The sequence below is a fragment of the Bombina bombina genome, chromosome 1 (assembly GCF_027579735.1).
Source record: "Bombina bombina isolate aBomBom1 chromosome 1, aBomBom1.pri, whole genome shotgun sequence".
In the NCBI taxonomy this organism is placed as follows: Eukaryota; Metazoa; Chordata; class Amphibia; order Anura; family Bombinatoridae; genus Bombina; species Bombina bombina.
Genome location: NC_069499.1, coordinates 349,344,284 through 349,354,533, shown reverse-complemented (window position 1 = coordinate 349,354,533; position 10,250 = coordinate 349,344,284).

Genomic DNA, 10,250 nt, shown 5'->3' with positions numbered 1-10,250 from the left:
AAATTGAATTTCTGCCCTGGGTATTTGACAGTAAGCATCACAAATTCTTTGCTTCACTAAAGGATATGAATATTCATTCCTGGAATGGGGTAAAACAACAATGCAGAAAAGAATTCGGGCAATATCGCACTAAAACTGCCGCGAAAATAGCGGTATATGGTTTAAACTGTCGTGTGAATCAGAGTCCAATCGAATTCCTTTCTGTATTGAAAAATGCGTACAGTATGGCTGAAGATAATCCCAAATTTGATGGCTCAGAATTTGTAAATTTATTTTTTGAAGCACTGCCTACACCCATCAAAATCAACTTAGCTAGAGATTTTGATGAGGACTGTTCATTGGAATGGCTGATCAAAGAGAGTACGAAGTTATACTCTATTCAGCAGTCCAGTGAGCAGGGGGTTAAAAAGGAGTCAAAACCCAAAATTGTGGCAGAAACTAGGGTGTCACCTAGCCCCCTCGATTTGGAGTCTAAAAAGAGGACTTATGCAAAGGTGGCCAGTCAAAACAGACCATCTCCACAGAGGTTTAATTCTGCCCCTCCCCCTACACAGGTTGAGGCGCAGGGAGACTATAACAAAAGTGGGGGACATAATCAGGTGAATAATTACTCACAAAGAGAATACTCACCAAATAATTGGTATCCGCGCAAGGGTAGATACAATAAACGGCGAAGATATTCTCAGGGTAACCAGACACCCCAGGTATATAATGCTCCCCAAAGTACTAATGCTGAACAAGCTGAACCCCAGGGGCAACCACGCCAGAATAGAAATAGTGGCCCTGATTCTGAGGGAACCCAATGGTCCAGGAATCAGTACAATGGGGCACCAAGAGATAGGCCCAGGGGTAGAGGTAACTTGTACAATCAGGTAGATATGCTGTTTACCCAGTTAAATCGGTTGAGTGAACAAATCGCTAATATGAGTCAAAATTCTACGGCTCAGCAACCGAACAATACTTTTTTAGGGGTACAGCCAGTGGTCAGCAGTGGACCACAGGCACAGTCATAAATACTGCAGTATCACCTGAAGGGGAGGGGAGAGATGTACAAAATGTAATAATAAATATCAATGATACTAATCATGTTCTCTCCCCACAGACCGAAAACGGACAATTTAGCTGTGATGACAGGCAACCTCATCCGGGAAAAATTAACAAAACTCTTCCCTTGCAGCTCTCTCTTAACCTTATCTCCACAGATGCAATACACAAGAATCCAGCCGAACCTGTCATAGAGGAAACAGGTAGGTATGAAGTTTCTTCTGCATCAGAAAACACGGCAAACTCAGGTAACACGTGGCAAAGCCCACAAATGTATGCTAATGCCAACTTTATGTGTGAAATGGTAGAAACTGCAGGAAGATATTATGTATTAGTTGAGCTGCAAGATTCAGTCTCCAACCCTATCAGGGGATTAATTGACACTGGGTCACAGGCAACTATCTTATCCCACAAGTACTACACACAGCTAAATGAGTTAACACCCCACAAACCTAAAATAAAAGAATTTGACGGTTCTCTAATAGGTGTTGGGGGTGACTCCCTAAAAGTTTACGGTACTGCCTGGTTAAAATTTAAATTGGGGAACAGGGTCATAAGACACCCTGTCATTATAATGGATCTGCCAACTGATCGTTTAATTATTGGTAGTGATCTCTTGAAGCGATTAAGCACCATAATTGATTGCATAAATAATGTAATTTGGTCACAAGTTAAACGGCCTATCAATTATGAAAAATCTGGTATATCTCGCACCCGACGTAGCTGTCACGTGGTGGAAGAGAAACCAGATGCTGTGGAGATTCATTTCAGGAATAACTCTGTACCTGAAATCACTATTCTACAAATAGATAATCAGACTCCTTTTAGTGGCTCTGATGGTAATACTTTTAAAATATCGCCTGGAAAGATAGCGAATATTTCCCTAGATGGCGATGTATTAACCATATCACTCCACAAGGGGGATCATAAAATCCCTAAGGGGGGAAGCCACGCTCAATACCTCACAGGGATTGAGAGAGTTAAAGAGGATCTATTTATCCCTATACAAGTACATGACCTTGGTAAAACCAAGTATGCTAAAATAAACTTAAAACAGGAAGCTAGCTATATAAGCGAAGGTTTATTAGCGCAGATAGCTGAACCTAAAGTGATTAAATATCTTTCTCCCCAAGACCACTGTGTCCACAACCTGGATAACAGGTCTTAAAAGTTATAACATCACAGCTAAGTGCTTATTATCTATCTCTATAGGAAATAAGTCAGTGAAGCACCTGTTTTTAGTTTTAAATACTCCCCATAATCAAATATACATTGGCAATGATATCTTACATAGATATGCCATACAAATAGATTTGATTAACTCTTGCCTCTGGAGCAGGTTAAAGGGGGACCCTGAAGTATTTCAGGATGAAAATGCAGCCTTGAAATCAAATCAGCAATTGCCATATGCTGTGAATATGCAGGTATCTAGCGATGTTATAATTCCTGCTGGGGCTGATAAATTTCTTTTACCCTTACAGGTAAAGAGAGGTCAGAAATTAAAAACTTCTGAAACACTGATTTGCCTCTCCCACAGAATACAAAATCTGGGTGTCACAGTAACCTACACTCCTATGGTGAATATTGGAACTGTTCCAATACATATTGTTGTGCATAACATGACCCCACAGGATATAACATTATCCAAGGGAACTACCATAGGATATGCACTGGAATCAAGTTATTACACTTTTGGATTCCAGAATAATGTAATTGGGCTAATGCCTGAAGGATACTTAACTGAAGAACAATTAATAGAACAATCCTTTGCATCCATGCCAGAGGGTCTATTTAATTTTCAATCTATTTATCCCTTCAGCTCAGAGGAAGGCATCTGTAAAATTGAAGAAGCCTCTCTAGTATTTGATCAGCCAATCAAACAGCAAGATTACCCCAATACCCAGAGTCATGGGAGCAATGTAAACTATAACCAAGGGGATCTCACCTCTAGGTTGGAAGAAGCCTATGAAATAGGACAGCCTGAAATCTTTCCAGGATTTCAGCAAATAGTCGAAGAGCAAATATCCTTAGCTAATGGCTGTTCCAGCAATGATGAACGCCAACAGCTGCGAGAACTCCTAATGGAGTACAAGGATATTTTCACTAAGTATTCTTATGACTGTGGTACTACAGACTTGCACATTGCAAGAATACAAACAGATCCCGATGCACCACCTGTATTTGTCAAACAATACAGACTTCCCTTAGCCTCATATGATTCTCTTGCAGAGATCATAAGGAATTTGGAAGAAAGAGGTATTATCAGACAGGTGCACAGCTCTTATAATAATCCTATTCTAGGTGTCCTTAAGCACAATGGACAATGGCATTTGTGTGCGGACTTAAGACAGCTAAACAAACGAGTATACATGTCTGGCTGGCCTGTACCATACATTGACCATTGCCTAGCACAAATGCAGGGATCAAAAATATTCACTGCCATTGATTGTGCACAGGGATATTGGACCATAAAGGTACATGAAGAGGACCAATATAAGCTAGCATTCTCCTTCCAAAAGGTTCAGTATGCATTCCAGAGACTTCCATTTGGATACATAAATTCTGGACATGAATTTGCTGTATTCATGCATAAGGCTATGCCTGACGCACTGGAAAGGGGGACCTTATCTTATGTTGATGATGTTTTAATCAAAAGCACAGACTTTGAAAAACACATCGCAGAGCTTAAACACGTCCTCAGCCAACTTAGAAGGGCAGGTGTCAAATTATCCCTACAAAAAGCTCAATGGTGCAGCACTCGTGTAAACTTCTTGGGACATGAAGTTACCTCTGAAGGATTAAATCCCCAAAAGAAAAAGGTGGAAGCTATAGTGAATTCTAAAAACCCAAATAACTTAAAGGAATTGAGATCATTCCTGGGTATGACAAATTATTCTCGCAAATTCATTGATAATTATGCGGAATTAGCTAAACCACTACTACTTCTTCTAAAGAAAGATGTGAAATGGCACTGGAGTGAGTCTCAAGATACAGCCATCAGAGAGCTGAAGAGAAAACTCACTCAAGCACCTTGCTTAGCGTACCATGAAGGTGGTAAACCTTTCTTCTTAGAGACAGGTTACACAGATATAAGCATGAGTGCTGTTTTATACCAAAAGCATGAAAAATTGAACAAAACCATTGCTTATGCGAGCAAAAATCTATCCCCAGTAGAAATAAAGTTTAGCGATTGCGAAAAAGCCCTCTTATCTACTGTATGGGCTCTACAAAATTTCCGCAGCTATATACAGGGCGAGAAAATTATTGTGGAAACGGCCCACCAGCCTTTACTATATTTGCAAAGTGAGAGAATAACAGCTTGGACTCTTTCCTTACAAGGCTGTCCCTTAGAAATTCGCTACAAGCAGAATAAAAAGAATCCAGTCGCACAAGGGCTTGCTGAGCTCCACGACTGTACTGCTAGAGATCCTGGGGAAGAATTATCAGAAGATGATTTTCTGGAGGAACAATTGCTTTCCCCATATAAAATGTACAATGAGGACCATTGTCAAACATTACCTTGGGTATATGTTGATGGATGTTCTTACCATGCCACTATTGATAATGAGCGCAGATTAGTCGCTGGCATTGGTATAACTGGGGCAAATGGATTCTCAAATATATCTGTAGGTTTCAACATTGGACCAAGATCCAGTCAAGTTGCAGAACTAACTGCTGTTTTCAAAACCATTGAAATGGCTATTGAACATGGTACTCATGAATTTGTGATCATAACTGACTCAAATTATGTGTGTGACAGTTTTGTTGAATACCTGCCAACTTGGAAAAGAAATGGCATGCAGAAAAGCAATAACAAACCAGTCAAGCATGGCAAGTTGTTCTGCGAGATTGACAATATGGTGGTATCCAATGATTTAACCATACACTGGAAAAAGACCAAGGGTCATTCCAGAGTTCTAGGTCCTGATAAGGAAGGCAATGACCTTGCGGATTCATTAGCCAAACAAGGAGCCATAACTGGAGAACTTCTTAATATTGACCATTTAATGGGTGCAATTCAGGTAGAAGCCATTACCAGAAACCAGGCAAAACAACAGAGTGAGCCTAACTTGGTACAATGGAGTCAGGATTCTCCTAGTGAGGACCTGATCACTAGTCAAAAAGAAGACCCCATTGTAGGCATCTTCTATAAACACATAGAAGATCCTGAAAGCAACCCCATCTCAAAAGATGATTGTATTGGCAAAGAAGATTTGAGAATCTTAATAAAATCTAAATCACAATTCAAATTACAGGATGGTTTGTTAATTAGAACCTCCAGAACTGGCATCCAGCAGTGGGTAGTACCCACCAAGTTCCGAGGTCTAATGCTTCAACATGCCCATGATGCTCCCACATCTGGTCATCGTGGTGCCAAACTCACGTATGAAATATTGCGTGATTACGCTTTTTGGCCACACATGTTGAAAGATGTTCAAACCTACTGTCAAGGGTGTTTAATCTGCCCACAATTCCAACCCACTGCACCAACGCATAGAGCGCCCTTGCAGAAAAGGGGGATGGTAATGCCATGGTCAGATATACAAATTGATTTTATTGGTCCGGTAACAAGGTCATCAAGAGGTAACAAGTACATGTTAACAGTGACATGCCTGTTCACTAAATGGGTAGAGTGCATTAGTGCACCTAACAATAGTGCTGAAACATGTGCAGCATTGCTCATCAACCATGTATTTTCCAGATTTGGTTTACCCCAAAGAATCGAATCAGATCGGGGGACCCACTTCACTAGCGAAGTGATGACCAAAATGTGGAAAATACTAGGGGTTAAAAGAAAGCTCCATATTGCTTATAGAGCTGCCTCAAGTGGTGGTGTAGAGCGTTACAACCAGTCCATTGTTAAAATCCTCAAAAAGTTTGTGAGTGAAACAGGTAAAGACTGGGATGTAAAACTACCTCTAATCTTAATGGCATTAAGAGCAACTCCAAGTAATGCTACCAAAATGTCACCTTTTGAACTGATGACTGGTAGAAGAATGGTTCTACCTCAGCATCTGCTATACCGTACATCAGACCAAAACTTGATAAACGCTGCCAATACACATCAAAATGTGGAAAACCTAAGAAAACATCTGCAATATGCCTTTGCATTTGCTCAAAGGAATTTAGAGAGAGCCGCAACTGCCACTAAAACCTATTATGATCTCAAAACATCCAAAACGAAATATGAAATAAATGATAAAGTTTATCTTTATAACTTTGGAAGAGATCAGGTTAGGGAGAAGAAATTTCTTCCCTCATGGAAAGGTCCTTTTGTCATTACTGACAAAATATCTCCAGTGACCTATAAAATACAGATCCCCAAAAATGAAAGTTTCATAGATAAATGGGTCCATATCAATCAATTGCGAGCGTGTCATCCAAGATCCCAACTACAAGTCATAGAGGAAAAATGAAGTGTCATATCCCCAAATGAACTAAAGACATACTGTAGTTCAAAGATGCCTAGCTGATAAACATGAAGACTCAAAATTGACAGACTATCTACATAGAAGACTGTCCATGATGTGTACGGTCAACATCCTCACCAAATAGAAAGGGGGATTTATGTCAAGGTATTTGAAATATTATTAAATAATATATAGAAGTATATTTATCTTTATTTAATAAATCTGTGGATGTGCACATGGTCTGTAGGACAAAGCATTATTCCTAAGAGATCTCCCCCACTCATTGTTAAAGTTATGCTAAACACACAGGGGGGGGGCAATGGAACATGAGGCCATACCAAATTTGCTATAATCAACTTACAGTTTGAGACAGGATGAGTCATAAAAGGCAAATTAAGAGGATAGATTGTCAGATAGGCGACACCACACAAAATATATGGAGACAAAATGTTTGAAATACCCTTTTGGAACTGATCAGAATCATAGGGAAACAGCTTTTATGCACATAGGTGTTAATCATCCTTAAACATCAAATACACATCTGCACTACTAGCTAAACAGGAAATATGCTGCATTAAGACTTTTACAACTACTCGTGGATTGACCCCATGTGGTGAGTATGAGACAAAAAGTCTGGCAACTGAAGTTACTGAAAGGGCAGTTAGAATGTTAGGATAATACAGTGAAGGCACATGACTTACATTATGATTTCAAAACAACTGTATATATTTTAATGGATATGATATATATATATATATATATATATATATATATATATATTTATATATATATATATATATATATATATGTGTATATATATGTGTATATTTTGAAAGCATGAATATCTTAGCCTCTGTGTGTTTAAGAACATGAATAGATGTTTATCTATTGATCATTAACATTTATTTTTTTTATTTCAGATCTACATAGACAGGATTCACTTGGAATACAGTACAATACTGAATTAAAAATAAGCTATTATTCACATATAAATGCCAGGATACCGATAAAATTATAATACATTTTAAGCTAATAATTAGCAGTATTAAATTACCTTAATATAATAAAATGTTAATAATATAACATATTTGGTATCAGAATAATCAGAAAAAATTACCTAATATTAACCATCTGTAATTGGGGTTATATATGATTAATGCAGAGAGTGTAATCTGATTAAATAACCACTTTATGAAAATAATTAAGTTGTTTAAAAAAAAAAAAAAGTTCAGAAATGCTGTATTGTATTGCTATGTTGTACTGTATGCTGCCACCCGGTGTTGCCATGAGAGAACTACAGCCAGAAAGCCTTTTGGCTTTTAAATATAAGATATTCAAATGACAAGGGACAAGGCCGTGGGCGTTTCCAACATTCACCAATGACTGAGAACAAACAAAAATGGGGAGGGGTGAGATCAGATGATTTAAACCCCAGCATAGAGACTAAAGAGGTGGTGTTGACTGATCCAGAAAGGAGTAACTGCTGCAGTTATTAATCAAAAGCACACACCTACTATTGGACTCCATATGCTTTACCCCAATTTTGAATTTCTGAGGTGAATTGGACCTGTTAAGAAATATTGGAAACTGGATTGCTGTTTATTTGGTGAAGTATATTGTATTTTAAATTGGTAGTCATAAGCCTAGGTATTGTTTAAATCTGTGTCTGATTGGCTAAGTAACTCATCTATGCAAGTTCTGATATTGTCAGTTAATCTGTATTAGGATAAATTGCAGTTAAATAGCAGAATATATATATATTATCCTATTGTTGAAAGAGCAAAGTTTAGAATTGTATTGCTTGGATGTTAAAGGTTTTTAGTCCCATTGTGTTAAATAAATAAGGCTGAATTGTGAAGGTATATTTTTCTGGGTTTTGTAAGAAGGATAGCATATTTTAAGAGTTGGATTTAACGCATATACATTTTGTGTCATATTCTAATATTGCAAATATATTTCAAAAATGTTCATGGATATTAACTAAATAAAAGAGTTCAGGTATTTATATTATTTTTATTGTTTCTAGTAGATGCATGTTTATTAAGGGTTTCTATTTTTAAAGAAAATTATTGGTTGTATTGTGTCATAACCCTGCCATAAGCTGATATATATTGTTTGGATAGCACTACTAAGATTTTCATAAATATACTGACATTGATGATTACTATTACTATAGCCTATGGGAATGTGGGCGCGCTTGTGGTGATGACACTGCAGTATAATCACAACAATGTGAGTGATTGGTGTGGTGGTGGTGATTGCATTGGTGAAGAATGATGTCTGAAGTTAGACAGACTGCAAGTATATACAATCATTCATTTATAATAATTTGTTGTGGGATTGGTTTCTTTTATACATGGTGCTGCCTGTCATGCTGAAATTACTGTATGTTTTTTTAAATGTATGATTCACAACAATGTGAGTGACTGGTGGGGACGGTGGTGGTCATTGGTGAAGAATGATGTCACTTTAACCTTTTTTTGGTTCGGTCTGTTCTGAAGCAACCAACAGGGGGAGGAACAGATCCTATGAGCAAACAGATATTCACTCAGGGAGACCAAAAATGGGAAACTTCCCTTTTAGGTAGTGTAATAAATCTGTCTTCACATGTACTTACACCAATTGAAATAAAGGTTTTGAACTATGGTTTGGGCTTCTGTCCTAACAGTGGTTTCAACTTGTTCAATACAATAGTTAATGTGAACAGATTAATTCAGAACAGGCTAATGAACATAGATCTAGTACAGCAACTGTATCTACTACTACTAATATTAGCAATTTCTAGGATGCCTGTGACATCACCTTACTAGAAAGTTTACAAGCTGAATCTAATCCATCTGGTGAATCTACAGTTGATATACTACCGAAATTTAAACAGACTTCTAAATTTTACCCTATACAGAGTAGAGGGAAAACATTAAAACTATATCACAAGGGGGTAGTTGATGATTTCACTACATTACATAACTCTAGAAGACCAGGCAACCACAACTTGTCATTGAAAGAAAAAGAGGCACTCAGCACTTTGAAGAATGATGAATTATTGGTCATCAGAAATTCTGACAAGGGGGGGAGCGTGGTACTTCTAGATAAAGAAATGTACATTACAGAAGCCAAAAGGCAGTTGGGGGACTCTGCTACATATTTCACTTTAACAGCTGACCCTACTAAAAGGATTCAAAGGGAGCTTTTTGATTTACTTGATGAAGGTAAACATTTGGGCCTACTGGATGACGATACCTTTAAGTATCTGTATGTAAATAATCCAGTAGTTTCAATTTTCCATCATTTGCCTAAAGTGCATAAGAGTCTCCAGAATATCAAGGGGCGTCCGATCATATCTGGCATTGGCTCCCTCCTTGAGCCACTGTCGGAATGGTTGGAAGCTATCTTACAACCTATTGTGTCTTCCTTGTATAGTCACATCAAAGATACCACACACATACTAAAGCTCCTTGAAGAAGTAGTTTGGACAGCTGATAATAGCTGGCTCACCATTGATTTGGTATCGCTATACTCTAGCATACCTCATGATTTAGGTGTACTAACTATTAGACATTGTCTAGACTCTTACTACAACATGAATAGTTTCCCTGTTGAGTACATTATTAGAGTTACCATCTTCTTACTTAAACACAACTACTTTTTGTTTGAAGGGGCTTACTATCTGCAGAAACAAGGTACTGCCATGGGGGCAAAATTTCCCCCCTCATATGGTAATATTTTTATGGGGTAGCTTGAGATCAATTTTGTTTATGCGGATAGTAATCCCTTTGCCACACATATTCAACTATA